The sequence below is a fragment of the Agelaius tricolor genome, unplaced genomic scaffold, assembly GCF_023055355.1.
Source record: "Agelaius tricolor isolate 1412-34295 unplaced genomic scaffold, bAgeTri1.0.p SCAF_2, whole genome shotgun sequence".
NCBI classification, from domain to species: Eukaryota; Metazoa; Chordata; class Aves; order Passeriformes; family Icteridae; genus Agelaius; species Agelaius tricolor.
In genome coordinates, this window is record NW_027269262.1 from 79,004,994 (window position 1) to 79,021,691 (window position 16,698).

The following is a 16,698-nucleotide window of genomic DNA, read 5'->3' on the forward strand; positions in this document are numbered from 1 at the left end:
CCTCACCATCCTGGTGATTTCCAGGTAAAGAAAAAACAAAGCATAAAGGTTCAAAAGGAACCTTATAAAAGACCAGGTTGGATGCCCAGCTGATGTGAGCTGGCACAGCTGAACAAGCCAAGACAGCTGCTCCACAGCAGCAGGAGAAGAGCTCCTCAGCTTCAGACCTCCAGGAAAGTGGCACATATGCTCAGGAAAAGGGGTACTTTAGAGTACCCATTTTCCCTCTGTCTGAAAAGCAAACCTGTCAGGGTTTTCTTCAGAAACTCATTTCAGAAAAATGGCATTTAGATTGTAATTGAGAAAATTTGGTCATAACAATACAAGCATCTCTCAGTGATGATCATACAGCTGGAATTCTGTCAAAAAAAGACAATGTTTCCTCAGTTCAAGGGAACTTGTAAGTGTGAAGGCTTTAAAGATGCTAAGGCCAGAGTAGGAAGCATTGCCTATCCTTAAAGAAACATAACATTTTCCTTTGAAAGGCTTTTTCAATTGCTTATGATTTCCCAGATTTTAAACCAATTCTCCATGCTGGTTGATTATTTTCTGCTGAACTGTTTGGATAAGGTTTCATCAAAAGTCATTCAATCCTTTCAAAAAAGAGTAACTGGGAAAAACTGCTTTGCCTGTAGTGAAGAAATAACCCTGTAACCATATTGGCAAGCAGCTGCATGCTAAGAAGGGAAAGGCAGGTACCTGAGCACCTCTGAGGCCCCTCACTCAGCACCAGAGCTGTGGCATGTCCAGCAGCAGAGTGCAACTCCCTGATTGCCTGAAGTCCCACAGCCCTGCTCAAGTCATTTGGAGCATGAAATCCCTGTCTTGTGTCTTAGCACAAGTGATGAGTCAGTGAAATCCTGCCAACAGGGGAGATTAAAACATGACACAAGGACTGTGAGAAGAGGTGGGGATGGAACATCAGCAAGGCATATGGGACCCAAAACACTACACAGAGACTGAGACTGTGTTAAAAGAAAATAAAAGAGATGGAGGAGAGGGGATGGCTGAACCAAGTGGGATGAGGAAGTGAGAGTGTGTGTGTTTGCATGCATGAGCATGCCTGAAAAGACAGCCCAGCCCTCACAGAATCATAGAAGAAAAGGTAATGAACTGGGGAGGAAAAAAGAGGCCAGGAAGTATCTAGGAGATAACATGGAAATTTCATTAATCTTTTTTCAGTTACTTCATACATATAATTAGTTTTGACAATTAGCTTTCAGCTTGTCACTGCTGAAAAATGTTTTTGGAGAGAGTCTGAGGAGCAGTACTGAAGGGTAAGGCAGAACCTCCTCAGCTGACTTGGGCATCTTTATTGTACCTATTTACTGCTCCCAAAACTGTGTATAAGAGCATTTTACCTCTTATTCTCCCATTGCCTTGTGAAGGACCAGGAGCCAGCACTGTCTGAACTGTTATTTATTTTTACCAAATCAAGCAGCTCTGTTTATGCTAGGATATACAAGTTCCACCTTTTCCAAGAAATCCTAATTTACCTGCCTTGATTTTCAACGATCAGCTGGCCAATGAGCTCTGCCTTTTGGTGATGGAGCCAGGACTGAGTGTGCAGGGCAGGCTGTATCTCACAGGGGAACCCTGCCAAGGGGAAGAAGTCCCAGGCTGCATTTCAGAGACAGCCTGTTGAGCACATAATGAGCTCCTCACCCACTGCTCTGTTTCCAGTGGTGGCAAAAAGAAATGCTGTTTAGGAAGACCATGTGAGGCTAGTTATGTCCTTTTCCCTAATAAGCAGCATTCATAACTGTATTAGGCATAGTAGAGGGTATGCTCCTGCCTTATCCTTTTAGCATAAAGGTACATTTATTTGTCTAATCCCTTTCTGAACATGCTGACACTGTCTGCCTCCACAAGCTCCTGTGTTGGCAAGCTCCAGAGGTTCACCACTCACTGTGTCAGCAAATACTTTATTTTATTTCTTTTAAACCAATCTTTTGGTAGGTGCCTCAAGTGTCCCCTAGATCCCACACAAGGTCCTTGTAAACAACAGTTACATGTTTGGTTTAACCAACATGTTCATCATTTGGTAAATCATCATTACCTCACTCCATTGTCTCCTTCACTCCTGAGTGGAGTCCCAGTGTTTTCAGTCTTCATAAGGCAGCAGCTTCAGCACCTCAGCTATTTTTACTGCCCTTTATAAGAATGCACCACAGGGCTTTTTGGAATTTTGTTTGGTTGGTTTTTAGTAGCAGTAACATTACACCCTCTGTCCTGTTCCTAACAACTTTCTTGAGTTCCAACATTTTATTGGAGTTCGTTTGCCATTGCATACTGAGCTTATGATTTCAGAGAACCATCAGTAATGGCTCAGAGGTCTTTTTCCTAATAACTCTCAGTTCCAGGTCTAATGTGGATAATTTTTTCCTAGATGCATTGCCCCCGATTTATCTATATTAAAGTTCATCTGCCACCTTTGAGCCAACCCAGTTTGGTGATGTCTTTATGGCCTGCCCAGAACTTGACTGTCTAAAAAGAATCAGCCCCAAACAATGCAATGACAGCGACTCCATGGTATGAGCTCGTTCAGTTGTCATCTCATATTAGTTGACCTGTTTAACTTTTATAACTCCCTAGGAAAAACAAAACCCTCCAAAACCTCCTTAAGGCTTGAAGGCTAGTTTCTGTTTCTCTAACCTAGTGGAGCTACATGGATTTCAACCACAAATTATTTATAGAAGGCAATAAAGCCAATAGTGTCTGCAGCTACTTCTTACCATCACAAAAAGGGAATTTGCATTGTATTTGTGTCCTGGGATTGTTCTTGATAAATATGAAGTTTGTAATACAACCATAACAACAGGAGTATGAAGTCATGTACAATGCTAAGTTGTTGCTATGTCTCCTTACAACAAAAAGATGAAATAGAAGCCGGGTTCTTTCAGACGGATCACCTGAGTTGCAGTGGTTGGGGCACCGCAGTGCTGGGAGCGGCGCTCGCTCGGCGCGGGGCTGGCAGCGTCAGCGGCTCCCGGCGCTGCGGCTCCATCTGCCGGCACCGCCCCGGGCTGCGGCTCCCTGCCCTTCGGGGGCTCCTCTCAGCACGAGAGACACAGGACACGCAGCATGGAGCTCTTCTCCTGCTATCCTTTCAGCCAGCCTGTAACTTGAGCATAAGGTAGGAGCTTTTCATCTTAGGAGCTTTATATGACATTGTAGCTCATATACCCTGCCCGGCATTGCTGACCCTAAACCATTCACAAGCTGTAAATCAAGTCCTCCAAAAAATGAGATTCTACAAGTGCTGGATTTTTATCTTGAAATCTTCACACTTTCTAAGCCTGCCATGGCCACAATGGCTATTTGTCCCTTAAGAGCAGCAGCAACATATCCCAGCAGCAATTCACCCGAGCAGCAGGATCCTTAGCAGAAATAGCAAATGACACAGGGCCAAGGAATTCGTAATTCCATTTGTTTCAAAGGTCAGCTCTACTTAGGGCTGAGGGGAAATTCTGCTCTTACTTCCCTTAGTGAAATTTCTCACTGGCAACTGGACTTCAAAAGATGTTGCATTTATATAACTAAAAGAACAATTTGGCTTCTTGTTCACTATTAAATTTCTCTCTGAGGTAACTCTTTTTCTAAGAACATTTGCTCCAGCTGAGACTCAGGCTTGTTGTTTAAAAAGTCATTATTTTTATTTTAATTTTTATTAATTTATTTTATTGATTTTTATTTTAGGCCGGGGGATAGATCTTGGACTTGGCCCAGGAACAGCTGCCACTGCTGTGGGTAGGTCAGGTGTATCTCAGATCATTCTGTACAAATCCTCATCCTTTCAGTCCTGCAGCTCATTCTAGGTCCATGGTGATTGCAGCCAAGGAATGAAGACAGAAGAAAACTATTCCTGCCCTTCTCTCAGCTCCTAGAGCTGGTAACAAGTTGGAAAAGGGACCTGCAAACAACTCTCTTTCTCCTCTGCTCCAGAATTTTGAGTTAAAGTATCTGGTGATGATTCACCTTGCCTCCTATTCCAACAACCCAAAGCTCTAAGCTGGCCCTACAGGTTCCCCAGGGCTTTAGATCCCAGGCCAAGGTATTAAGTTTGAAAAACAGGTATATTCAGGAGCTAAGTGCTGGATTTGATGCCAGACTTTATACAGGAAGCAATTGTAGCCAAGTACTGATCTCTTAGGCACCTTTTCTATCCAGTAGGCCTCCCCATTTCCCCTTTTGCCATAACTTTGTATTTTATCTTGGTGGAAACACCTCAAGACTGTCTATGCTCTAAGCCCATGAGTGCTACTGAAGAGTGAATCATAGTCCAATACACCACATTAGTTTTCTGAGTTGTCCAGCCCATCTAGATTGTGCTGCAGCTCTCTTTCTGCTTTCCAAAAATGGGTAAGAGGCAGGGAAAAGGGAAGATGCTGTTTTAGATCTTACAGAGGCATAGGGATGCAGCGTAGCTGGGGTGTTTGTCTGGACCCAGGACTCTGGAAGTACTTCCAGGCCATGAAGTGTGGGGAATAAGACCTGTGATATCATTAATTACATTATTAAGTTATGCTAAAGTATGTTTTGCACTTTCAAAATAATAATGAAAAAAAAAAAAAAGGCTGTGATCCCTGTGTGGGACAAAACACGAGTTAGCAAATCTTCCAGCAAATCTTCCACGCTTCTATTTTATATGGAAATAAAACACTTTTTGCCTCATTAGTTTGTTTGGTAAAGCTTATTGAACCCAAACCCCTTGTAATGTGATGTTAAAAGCCAATCATTGGTGGGCACTGCAAGCAGAAGTGCTCAAGGAGGCAATCAGATCACTGGGAAATCCCAGCACCTCTGCACAGGGCAACACAGCTGTGGGAGGTCCCAGCTCTGAGGCAGAAGGAGTGCAGAACTTTTAAGATCTCATCCAAAGCCAAACTATTCTATGATTCTTTTCAGGTTATGTAGAGCTTTTATCAGGTTTGTTCTGATCTGCTGTTTCTTGTGTCACAGCACTGGTCCAATGACAGAAATCACACCTTGCTGAGGCAACCAGGAAAAGGTGTTTGGATGAGACTAAAATCTGCAGTAATTCTTTTAAGATTACTAATAATGTTGCAACCATAATCAAATCCTGTATAGATCCATTGGGTTCAGTCCTTGCTTAAGAGCCCCTCTGTAGCCAAGCACAGTAACTCTGGACCTAAGTGTATGAATTTACTGTCCACCATTTCCAGAATCTTTACAGACATTTGCAATTATCCCATGGCAAGAAAGATGTTAAAACCACACCTAGACATAACCCAGTTTGATCATTGTGTTCCCCTGAAAGGTAACGTGACAGGTTAGCTGCCAAAACTTAGCTCAGGTTTCTGAACTCAAAGGTGCTGTGTCCTGGCAGGCTCAAGGCAGGTAGTGTTTTGCTAGTACCAAGAATTTAAGGCTTAAACATATCATATAGCAGGAAGCATCAGAAACCTACAGATTCCTGAGGACCTTTATCCTCTCTCAAGATGCAGAGAGTAGATCAACACCTCAAACAGGAACTCCATGTCTATTTACAACTGGATAACCAAAATTTGTTACAACACCTGGAAACTATGATGTTTGATCTAGGAATGCTGATTTGGCATTTTAAACCTCCCTTTGACTCATAATCCCCCACAAACAGTCATTGTACCTTTTAACCCCATGTAACTAACTGCCAGAGTAACACCACCATGGCAGAGACAGGAGTGAGGTCAGGTCACACACAGCCCACACCACAGTGCTTCCTCCCAGCCCACAGTGGGCACCAGCAGAGGCTGCTGGGCAAGGCACCAAGAAACTCTCACTTGAGAAACCAGGTTTCCTCTTCCTGCTCCACAGATCTCCTGAGAGAGGCCAAGCAGGTTGTTCTTCAGTGTCTCTGCATCCAGGTTTCCACCTGAGAAATGGGAACAGCACTTTTCTTCTTTACAGGAGCAGCTTGAGGATAAATATGGTAAATTCTGAGCTGGTCAGGTTATAAGGGTGTTTAGATAAACACCAAAATTGAGCAAAAGAAGGTGGGAGAAAAGAGAACAATCATGCTAAATTCAGCTTTGTAAAAAAAAATTAAATAGTTTCCATTTCTGTTTACAAATTTTAGTACATAAGATTTGCTTTTTCTTCTGTTTTTGTTTTTTTTTTTTTGGTTTTCTTTATGTCTCAACAAAGACTACTGTGTCATGACCAATTGTACAAATACAGCTAAGAAAGAAAGACAACATGCTTTCACTTTCAAGTTTTTCCTTTTGTAAGACTGAAAAGAGCAATGTTCTAGTTGCATCTCAGTCTGAGAACTAATGGTTCACTGTTATCTTTGGACAAAAACCTGGGAAGCCTTTCTGTGCAACTTGGGCAGCCTGGCAGAGAAGCATGAAATGCATCAGGATGCTTTTGTTCAAAGACCAATTTCACAGTGTCTAGATAAAAATGGAACAAACAAGTTTTTAGAGTTTTAAGCTCTTATTTTTTGAAATTCAGATGGTGAAATTATAAATGTCAAAATTCTTTAAAGTTATAAAGCAAATGCAAATCTACAATTAGAGGAAGTTGTTGGAATCAGCATTGTCATCTGGTTTTGGAAGTGAAAGAGAAAACGCAGGTCTAGTGATTATCCAGTGGTTTTTCTTTGATTTTTATGAAGGGCACAGGTTTGCGTAGTCACTGGTTCTGCCACTATCTTTTAAAAGCTGTGTGTTGTGGTGTGTTTTATGCTTGTTCAGTTTTCCCTCCATTGTTCTCTCAGAAAGTCCTGTCCTGTTACCAGTTTGTGTCAATCCCCAAACCCCTCCCCAGTTGTCTTGGATACCAAATGTATCTTTCTTGTTCCCCACCCCTGGCAGCCTGCCTGTCACTCGACACCCCTGCCTCTTTTTCTAGAGAGTTCGGGCCAGGGTGTCGAGTGATTGGGTTAGGGGCCAGGGTCCCTCCCGCAACTGTGTTTGATGGGTTCTCCGATCATGCCAATCCTTAATGTATCCCTCTCTGATTTGCTATCTTTCACCCCTCCCACCCTCTGTAAAACCGAGGCTTTTTCCCTGCCTCGGGGCTCTCAGCTTCTTCCACCGAACCTGCACGTTTCCCTACCAATAAAACCACCCCCCCGAAGAAACTGAGGGTCGCCTCTTCATTTCATCCTGCGACTTCGGAGCTCTTTACTGCGGCCACACGTCCGCAAGGCCTGACATCGCCTTGGGCACAAAGCCCTGACTCCGGGTTGGGGAAGTGCCTTACTGGCTGGAGGTTGGCTGGACACTTATCTAGCCTGGGCGTTTCACTTTTCACCGGCCACTGCTCCAGTTTTGGCGCCCGGCGCGGGGCCCCCCCTTTTCTCGGATTCGTGGACCCCACGGACGGGATTTCGAGAATCCCAGCGGTCGCGGAACTACCCTGTGGTCGAGCAGACCTTGTGCGCGAGGTAGCGCTCCCCGGGGACCCTGGACGGCAGCTCCTTGCACCTGGGAGTCGTCCTGTCGCAGGAAACCCCTCGTTCCAGCTTTTCGTTTGTCGCCTCCGGACTTCGTGAGTATTCTGCTACTCTCCCTGTCGCCTTCCCCTCTATTGGTGTTTCGTCACCACCCTTCTTTTTCTCTAGACAGGGGCCGGGGGTGGGCACCCTTATTTTTTTTTCTTTCGCGTTTACTGGAACGGGGGGGGCTTTTCCGCAGCTGCCACTTATAACATCGAGCGATGGGTGCAAAGTTTTCGCTCTCGGCAGCTCAGAAGGGGCTGTTTTACCAAGTTGTGGGTATCCTAGTTGGGGGGGGTTGTTCCGTTGATAAAAAGGAAGTTAAAAAATTAATCCGATGGCTTTTTTCTGAGTTTCCCGAAGTCTCCCCCGATCTAATTAAAGATCCTGCCTTTTGGCAGAGGGCAAATGCCAAGTTATCAAACTTGATTAGATCACGAGACACCTCGCTTTCTCCGTTAGCTTTTTGGATTTCACAAATTCGATCTATCTTGAAAGCAGGAGGAAACTCAGAAAAACCTTCGGTCAGTTTTAGTTCGTGCCCCAGTTCTCCCGCCTCTCCCTCTACCCCTAACCCTTCTTCCCGTCCCCACAAATGTAAAACCGGGATTCTGAAAGGTGCAGCGCGCTCCAGCCCCGCGCAGGGTGACCATTCGTCCCCTAGCCCCCTTCAAAATCCTCGGCCCCCCCACCCTAAGAGTCCTGGCCAGTCTCTTAGGGGCTCCTCGTCTTCCCCTACCTCTCCTATTCCTGCCCCCAGGTCCTCAGTTTCTAAAACCCCAAAATCCAAAACCCTAATTTCTAAGTCCCCAGTTTGCTCCCAGTCGCCTCCAATTCCCCAAAATGGCTCCTATGGGGCCCAAGATGGAGGCAACCACATGGCTGAAATGGCGGGAAAGCCCTCTTCTTCTCCCCAGAATCCCTTTTTCCCAAGCTCCAACCCTTTCCTGCCAGTCGGCCACTCCCAGTGTTCTACCCCCTCGTCCTTCCCCCCTCCTGGTCCCTCCTCCTTTCCAGAAACCTCCTCTTCAGTAGTCCTTCCCCTTTCTCCTCCCACTTCCCCGCCCATGGCTCCTCCCTCGGTCCCTCCCATACCACCTCCCATCTCTCCACCCCCTGCCAGTCAAAAGGTTCCACCCCTTGTCTCCGCCTCCTGGGAGGGTCCCTCGATATCGGATTGCCCTGCTCAAGTTCCCAGCCACGCCCCTACCTCCTCCTCTCCCGGTTCCCACGCTCTCCCTGCCGGCTCCCGCGCTTTGGGTTCCGGGGGGGGGGCAGCAGTTGGGAACCGGGAACCGGGGTCTGCTGCGATACCATCCGCAGCCCCGGTTGTTTACCATCCAGAGGGAGATGGTGGGGTGCGTCGCCAGTGGGTCCCCTTACACCATTCACAAATTAAGGAGCTGTGCAAGGCACAGAAAGATTACGGCCGGGACAGCGAATACTTTCGGGGAGTGTTGCAGGCAACACTTACCGAAGCCGATGTCACCCCCTCTGACATCCGGCGCCTCTTCACGTGTCTGCTCAATCCCACCGAGCGGGCTATGTGGGAGGCAGCCTGGAAGAGGAGAGTGACGGAGGCCCTCCCGAGCCTGTGGGAACGGCCCCACACGGGGCTGGACCTAACGGGCAATGTCCTAGCCATCGATCAACTCCTTGGGACCGGCAACTGGGCAGATGGGCACTCGCAGGCGAGTGCCATCCCCCAGGAAGCACTCCGGGAGTCAGCGCGGGCAGCCGAGAAAGCGTTCCTGGCGCTGCCGGGGGCGGCTCCTCTCCTTTCTTTTTCCAGAATCTTTCAGGGCGCCGAGGAATCTTTCCTCGATTTTGTCGAGCGTCTTCGAAAAGCTGTCGAGCAGCAAGTGGCGGACGAGGTTGCCCGGGAACATATCCTGAAGGAAGTAGCGTCCACGAATGCAAACTCTGCGTGTAGGGACGCCATCCTCAGCCTCCCGATGCACCCACCCCCCTCGCTGCACGATATGCTCGAAGTCTGCACCCGGAAAGTCCTAATCATGCCATCTAGGGAGGGAGAGAAGAGAAAACAGCTGCCACCCCGAGTCAGCGCCGCAGAAGAGGCGCCTGAAAACACCTTCTCTGAAGCCACCTGCCGCTCGCCTGCTCCCGGTCCTTCCGCCGCCAAATCACCCTGCCATCTGTGCGGAAAGCTCGGGCATTGGATGCCCGACTGCCCGCTGCGGCGGGAATTTTATGAATTCAAAAGGGGGCAGAGACTCCTGGGGAAAACCCAGACAAAAAACTAACATCTGAGCGCAGTTCCCCCCTGCGCCATGATAAAAATAGGGCGGGACAACTAACACCACGCAGGGAGGGGAGATCTCAGGGACCGCCGCCTGCCAAACAAGACATATTCTCACCGGACTTGTCACATGTTGCATGTCTCCAACCTAGACCCGTGCTAACTACCTTTTCTGCTTTCAGACCCTTCCGGCTGCAGCTGACGGAGCCACTACATCTTAAGAACTCCGATTTTCAACTCGTGTCAGTCAGCCCGGAATGCCCAGGAAACTGGGGGCGGATAAGGTGTAAGTACGTCGTTGTCGGAGACACTAAGCACACACCTTTAGAGGTGAACATAATCCCAGGTCTTCTGCCATCTGACCCAGGACTGTTCGCCGTGGGGCTGCACTGTGTCCAACCCCCCACTTTCCTGCCCAAGGGACAGGTGATCGCGCAAGCGATCCCTGTTCCCGAAATAACTTGGGCCCTGGGGTTTCCTCCGGCTGAACTCCAAAATCCAACAGTAGCTTGGGCCCAGGTCCTGGGGCGGGAAAGGCCTCATGTCACCTGTCATATCTCAAAAGGGGGAGAGGGCAAGCCTCTTAAAGGCTTGTTGGACACAGGAGCAGATGTAACGATCATTCCTTCCCGGGAATGGCCGTCACATTGGGAATTGCAAAACGCGCCTGGCCACGTCCGAGGTGTCGGGGGTTTACAATTGGCACGTCAATCAAAGAGCGTTGTACAAATTACGGGGCCGGATGGGCAATTGGCTTCAGTGCGCCCATTCGTATTAGATTACACGGAACCCCTGTGGGGGAGAGATCTCTTGGCCCAGTGGGGAGCCCGAATTGACCTCCCAGCAGCTCCCCAGGTTTTTCGGGCAGCGGTCACTGATGAGCGCCCTACCTGGAAACTGAATTGGAAATCTGATAAACCAGTACAGGTAGTGCAGTGGCCGCTCAACAAGCAAAAATTAGCGGCGCTCAATGAGCTTGTTAAGGAGCAGCTACTCAAGGGCAACCTGGTGGAGACCATGTCAGAGTGGAACTCCCCAGTGTTCGTTATCAAAAAGCCCAACAAAGATAAGTGGCGGCTCCTTCACGACCTCCGCCAAATTAACAACATCATTGAAGATATGGGGCCTCTCCAACCAGGGATGCCGTCCCCAACGATGCTCCCCCAAAATTGGAATTTGGTCGTAATTGACATAAAAGATTGCTTTTTCCAAATTCCCTTACACCCGGACGATGCTCCGCGTTTCGCCTTCACGGTTCCTGCCATCAACCGTGAAGCCCCAAGCAAGCGCTATCATTGGCGAGTTCTTCCGCAAGGCCTGAAGGCCAGCCCGATGATCTGCCAATGGTACGTCGCCTCCTTGCTGTCCCCAGTACGTGCAGCCGCCAAAGACACCATCATTTACCATTATATGGATGACATCCTAGTGTGCGCTCCGACCAACGACCTACTTACCCACGCGCTTGACCTAACAATCGATGCATTGGTTGTTGCAGGGTTCGAGCTCCAGCAAGATAAGATTCAACAGATGCCACCCTGGAAGTACCTGGGCCTGGAAATAACAAAGCGGACCATTGTTCCGCAAAAATTGGCTATTAAAACTAACATCAAAAACCTGGCAGATGTCCACCAGCTGTGTGGGTCCTTGAATTGGGTAAGGCCTTGGCTAGGCATTCCAACAGAAGACCTAGCCCCCCTTTTCAATTTATTGAAAGGTGGAGAAGAGCTTAGTTCTCCAAGGTCCCTTACCCCAGAGGCCCAGACAGCGCTGGAGAAGATCCAAAACTCCATCTCGGCCAGGCAGGCCCACAGATATCACCCGGGCCTGCCATTTAAATTCATTGTTCTAGGTAAGCTGCCACACCTCCATGGGGTGATTTTCCAGTGGGATGATTCCATCAAGGGCAAGGACCGGGGCTCGGGGGATCCCCTCTTAATCATAGAGTGGGTGTTCCTCAGCCATCACAGGTCCAAAAGGATGACGCAGCCAGCCGAGCTGGTGGCAGAATTGATCAGAAAGGCTAGATCGCGGATCAGAGAGTTGGCAGGTTGTGACTTTGACTGCATCCACATTCCTTTAAAATTCGATTCAGGCCATCTAAAAAGAAAGATGATTGATAACCTTCTGGAAACAAATGAGATGCTTCAACTGGCTTTGGACAGCTACACCGGCCAAATCGCAGTAGATCGGCCGGCCCACAAATTATTCAATCAGGAATTCACATTGTCTCTAAAATCAGTTCAGAGTAGAACTCCTCTGAAGGCTTTGACAGTTTTTACAGACGCGTCTGGAGCATCCCACAAGTCAGTGATGACTTGGAAGGATCCTCAGACTCAGCGGTGGGAGGCAGATGTCACAGAGGTGGAAGGTTCACCTCAAGTTGCTGAGTTGGACGCAGTCGTCAGAGCCTTTGAGAGGTTCTCTGAACCATTCAATTTGGTCACTGATTCAGCCTATGTCGCGGGTGTAGTTTCCAGAGCCGAAAATGCAATTTTACAGGAGGTATCAAACATCCCTTTGTTTAACTTGCTCTCTAAACTTGTGAACTTAGTCTCCCACCGAGAGCAACCCTTTTATGTGATGTATGTCAGGTCACATACCGATTTGCCTGGATTTATTGCGGAAGGCAATAGGCGTGCTGACGCCCTTGCCGCTCCTGTTCAAGCTGCCCCACTCCCTGATCTGTTCAGTCAGGCCAAGATCAGCCACCAGCAATTTCATCAGAACGCCCCTGGCCTTGTTCGACAATTCCATCTTACACGCGAACAGGCCAAGGCGATCGTGGCTACATGTCCTCAATGCCAGTCCCACCAGCTCCCAACAATACCCTTGGGAGCTAACCCCAGAGGTCTATCTAGTTGCGAGGTGTGGCAGATGGATGTTACCCACATCCCTGCCTTTGGCCGTCTGCAATTCGTACATGTCTCAGTGGATACCTTCTCCGGCGCAGTCTATGCCTCTGCCCACACAGGGGAAAAGGCAGCAGATTGTGAAAAACACCTAGTTCAAGCGTTTGCTGTCCTGGGCATCCCCAAGGTCCTGAAAACAGACAATGGCCCGGCGTATAAATCCAGGGAGCTGCGAAGCTTCCTGCAACAATGGGGAATAGAGCATAAGACCGGCATCCCCTATTCCCCGACAGGCCAAGCCGTGGTAGAAAGGACCCACCAGAGCCTAAAGAGAGTTTTAGAACAACAGCGAGTGGCTGTGAAGGTGGAGTCCCCCCATATCCGTCTCGCGAAGGCGCTTTTTACCATTAACTTCCTAAACTGTTCTTTCGAAAATCTCAAGCCGCCTATCGTGCGACATTTCGGGAGACATGAGCAGCTGCAGGCCAGGGTCAGGCCTCCTGTCCTGATTAAGGATCCGGAGACCTGGAAAACGGAGGGGCCTTTCGATCTAGTGACTTGGGGAAGGGGATACGCTTGCGTGTCCACCCCCTCAGGTCCGAGATGGATCCCCGCTAAGTGGGTCAAGCCCTTCCGCCCTGGGAAGACTCTGAGAGCAGAAAACGTAGAACAGGTCACGGAGGCATGTTGGCGGCGGCGGCGGAAGCTCCCAGGGATGGAGCCACTCCCAGTTTAACCCTCTCCCTGCCCCGGGCAGGACCTGATTCAGAGTCATTCCTTATGTCTGTCTCTTGTTTGTTTTTAGTTTTCCCCCAATGGAACGTGTCTACATCTTAGCCCGCTTGACAGCCGTCCTCATCTGGACCCTGATGCCATCAGTGGGCCCATGGATCGTCCCCCAGCCCAAGGCCAACGTTTGGCGCACCCTCGCGAGTGCCCTTGGCCAAGAACACATATGTTTAGATATGGGCTCAGCAGAAGACCCGATGTCGTCATGCCTTGTGGGGATCCCTCTCTCCCTTAATGAGTTTCCCTCCCCTTTCAATACTTCCCTCACCTCCCTCTTATCCAAGACCCCTCCTCTAAAAATCAATGCACAAAATGCCTGGGGAGAAGGAGTCAAGGGGCTGGTCCCTTTGAGCTCTGAACCTCCAGAGCTTGATTTGCTCGGCTCAGCCAATGCTTCCCTCTGTATTTGGTTTCAGTTCGCCCCTAACCCTTGGGACAGCAGGTACTCGTGGATCAAACCATCAAGGCCCGAGTACAAAGCTGCCCAGTGGTGTCAAATGACCATCGAGATGCCACTTGCTTCCACCCTGGGTAGCCAACCGCTGTCCCTGCCCCGAGGTATCTTTTTCATTTGCGGAGACCGAGCTTGGGCTGGCATCCCCGCTCGTCTAACCGGAGGTATCTGCACTTTTGGGCGGCTGTCGCTGCTTACACCCAGCATTACCCAAATTCGCGATTGGAAAATGAAAAGAGCACAACCAAATTCGGCCCGCTCCAAAAGAGATCTCAAAGATCTCAACCCGGATTGTGACTCCCAAATTGAACATTGGTCGAAACCAAAAGCTGTAGCCCTCACCCTGTTTTTGCCCTGGGTGTCTGTGGCCAAGTCTCTAGGTGAATTGGCCCACCTGGAGTGTTGGGTAGCTAAGCAAGCCAATTTAACGTCAGCGACGCTATCAGACCTCCTCACAGACGAAGAAATTACAAGGAAAGCGACCCTCCAAAACCGCGCGGCAATTGACTTCCTGCTTTTACTGCATCACCACCACTGCGAGGAGTTTGAGGGCCTCTGCTGCCTCAACTTGTCATCTCGGGCTGAAGACGCGAGGGTGGCCGTAGATAAAATGCAAGGCCTTGTCCACCAAATAAAACAACAGACATCAGACTGGCTGGGGGACCTCTTTCAAAGATGGGGCCTGTCAAGCTGGGCCGAGTCCATCCTGAAGACTATACTTTCCACCCTTTTAGGTTTACTTGAACGGTGTTTGCCCTTACAGTTCTTTTATTTTTAAACGAAAAAGGGGGAGATGTTGTGGTGTGTTTTATGCTTGTTCAGTTTTCCCTCCATTGTTCTCTCAGAAAGTCCTGTCCTGTTACCAGTTTGTGTCAATCCCCAAACCCCTCCCCAGTTGTCTTGGATACCAAATGTATCTTTCTTGTTCCCCACCCCTGGCAGCCTGCCTGTCACTCGACACCCCTGCCTCTTTTTCTAGAGAGTTCGGGCCAGGGTGTCGAGTGATTGGGTTAGGGGCCAGGGTCCCTCCCGCAACTGTGTTTGATGGGTTCTCCGATCATGCCAATCCTTAATGTATCCCTCTCTGATTTGCTATCTTTCACCCCTCCCACCCTCTGTAAAACCGAGGCTTTTTCCCTGCCTCGGGGCTCTCAGCTTCTTCCACCGAACCTGCACGTTTCCCTACCAATAAAACCACCCCCCCGAAGAAACTGAGGGTCGCCTCTTCATTTCATCCTGCGACTTCGGAGCTCTTTACTGCGGCCACACGTCCGCAAGGCCTGACATCGCCTTGGGCACAAAGCCCTGACTCCGGGTTGGGGAAGTGCCTTACTGGCTGGAGGTTGGCTGGACACTTATCTAGCCTGGGCGTTTCACTTTTCACCGGCCACTGCTCCAGCTGTGCTTTACAGCTGTGTTTGAAGGAAACACTTCACAGTAGCACAACTTTACTCTCATCAGGAGTTATAACCAATATATGCAGCCACAGAAATCATGAGAATCTGAACAGACTGATCCCATGCAGATCAATAATCCTGCAGGACCTGTGTCATTTTGGATTATTTCCAGACATTTAGCAAGGCAGAAGCAGTCAGGACTTCAGTGAAGCACAAGCTATGCATATTTTCTGCCAAAATTCTAACAAAATTTTAGCTTCCTAACATGTGCACTTTCACTTCTCTTTAGAAAGAGAGTAACTGCAATAACTTGCTTATCTCTGCACCCTTTGAAGCAAAGTCTCCTTTGAGGCTCCTTCTCCTTATTTACCAGCAGCTACCACAGAGTGCTATCCAAAACACCATGAAATATTTTCTAAGAATAGGGACCTGCATGGTACCTTAGATAGTCCTGCACTGCAGCTTCACATCAAAAAGAGGTGTTTGATGAAAACACTATTAGGCATCAGTGGTCTTGTTCCTTTGACCTTAAATGAATTGAGATAAATAATCTCCCTCTGTCCCCTCCATATGCCTTCCATTCTTTGATGAAGTCTAAGCTTGTGTCCTTGAAGGAATTTTCTTACAAGGAAGAAAGATTTTTTAGAATCAGCTTGCACATTTTCCCTGGAATACCTATCACAAGGATTACATATTACACCTGTATCAGTATTTGCAGTATTTACACACATCCAGCATGCACATACCATTTCTAAGTCACACCTACTTTTTAGCTCCCATATAAAGCAATAAAAAGATTAACTACTGACTTTTTTCTTTTTCTTTTTGAAAGAACTGCTTATTTCAGTTTGACTGTCCATAGATCTTTCTCAAAGTACAGCAAAACTCTGTCCTTTCTAACACAGAAATTCTATTCTTTCAGTCCATTTTAGCTGTGAAAGTTGTTCTTCATTGCTGTAGTTTTTAACTTTATCTCTTCTCTGTCCTTTGTTTGTCTTTGATACTTAAGAGGGAAAGTTCAGTCTTTCCTCACTATGCAAACATTTCCCATGCTACGCTAACCACACTCTGCTATCTGGGCTTCCACGAGTAGATTAAGAGACTTGAATAGCACTCACCTATCAAGGGTTTTACACCTCAGGTTTGAACTTGGAGCTTAGATACAAATGCCAACCAAGCTTGGACAGCTCTTTAATTGACTCCATGTGAAGGATTCATACTCTGTAGGTTTAAATATGCAAAACATTTAAGATCTGCCCTCCATGATCTCAGCTGGCTGCAGAGACTGCAGCTGTGGCATGCACAGTCTGTGGTGTGCAGGGCACAGAGAGGGTGCAGGACACAGGAGAAACCAAACCGAAGATCAGCATCTGTCTGAAACATTGTAATGTTGAAACATTGACTTTACTCTCTCTTCTCACCAATATCCACACAGTGTCACATGGCAAAGTAGCTGTGATGCTAATTAAGTGTATGTGAAAGCAGCCCCAATGCAACTGTGCCTT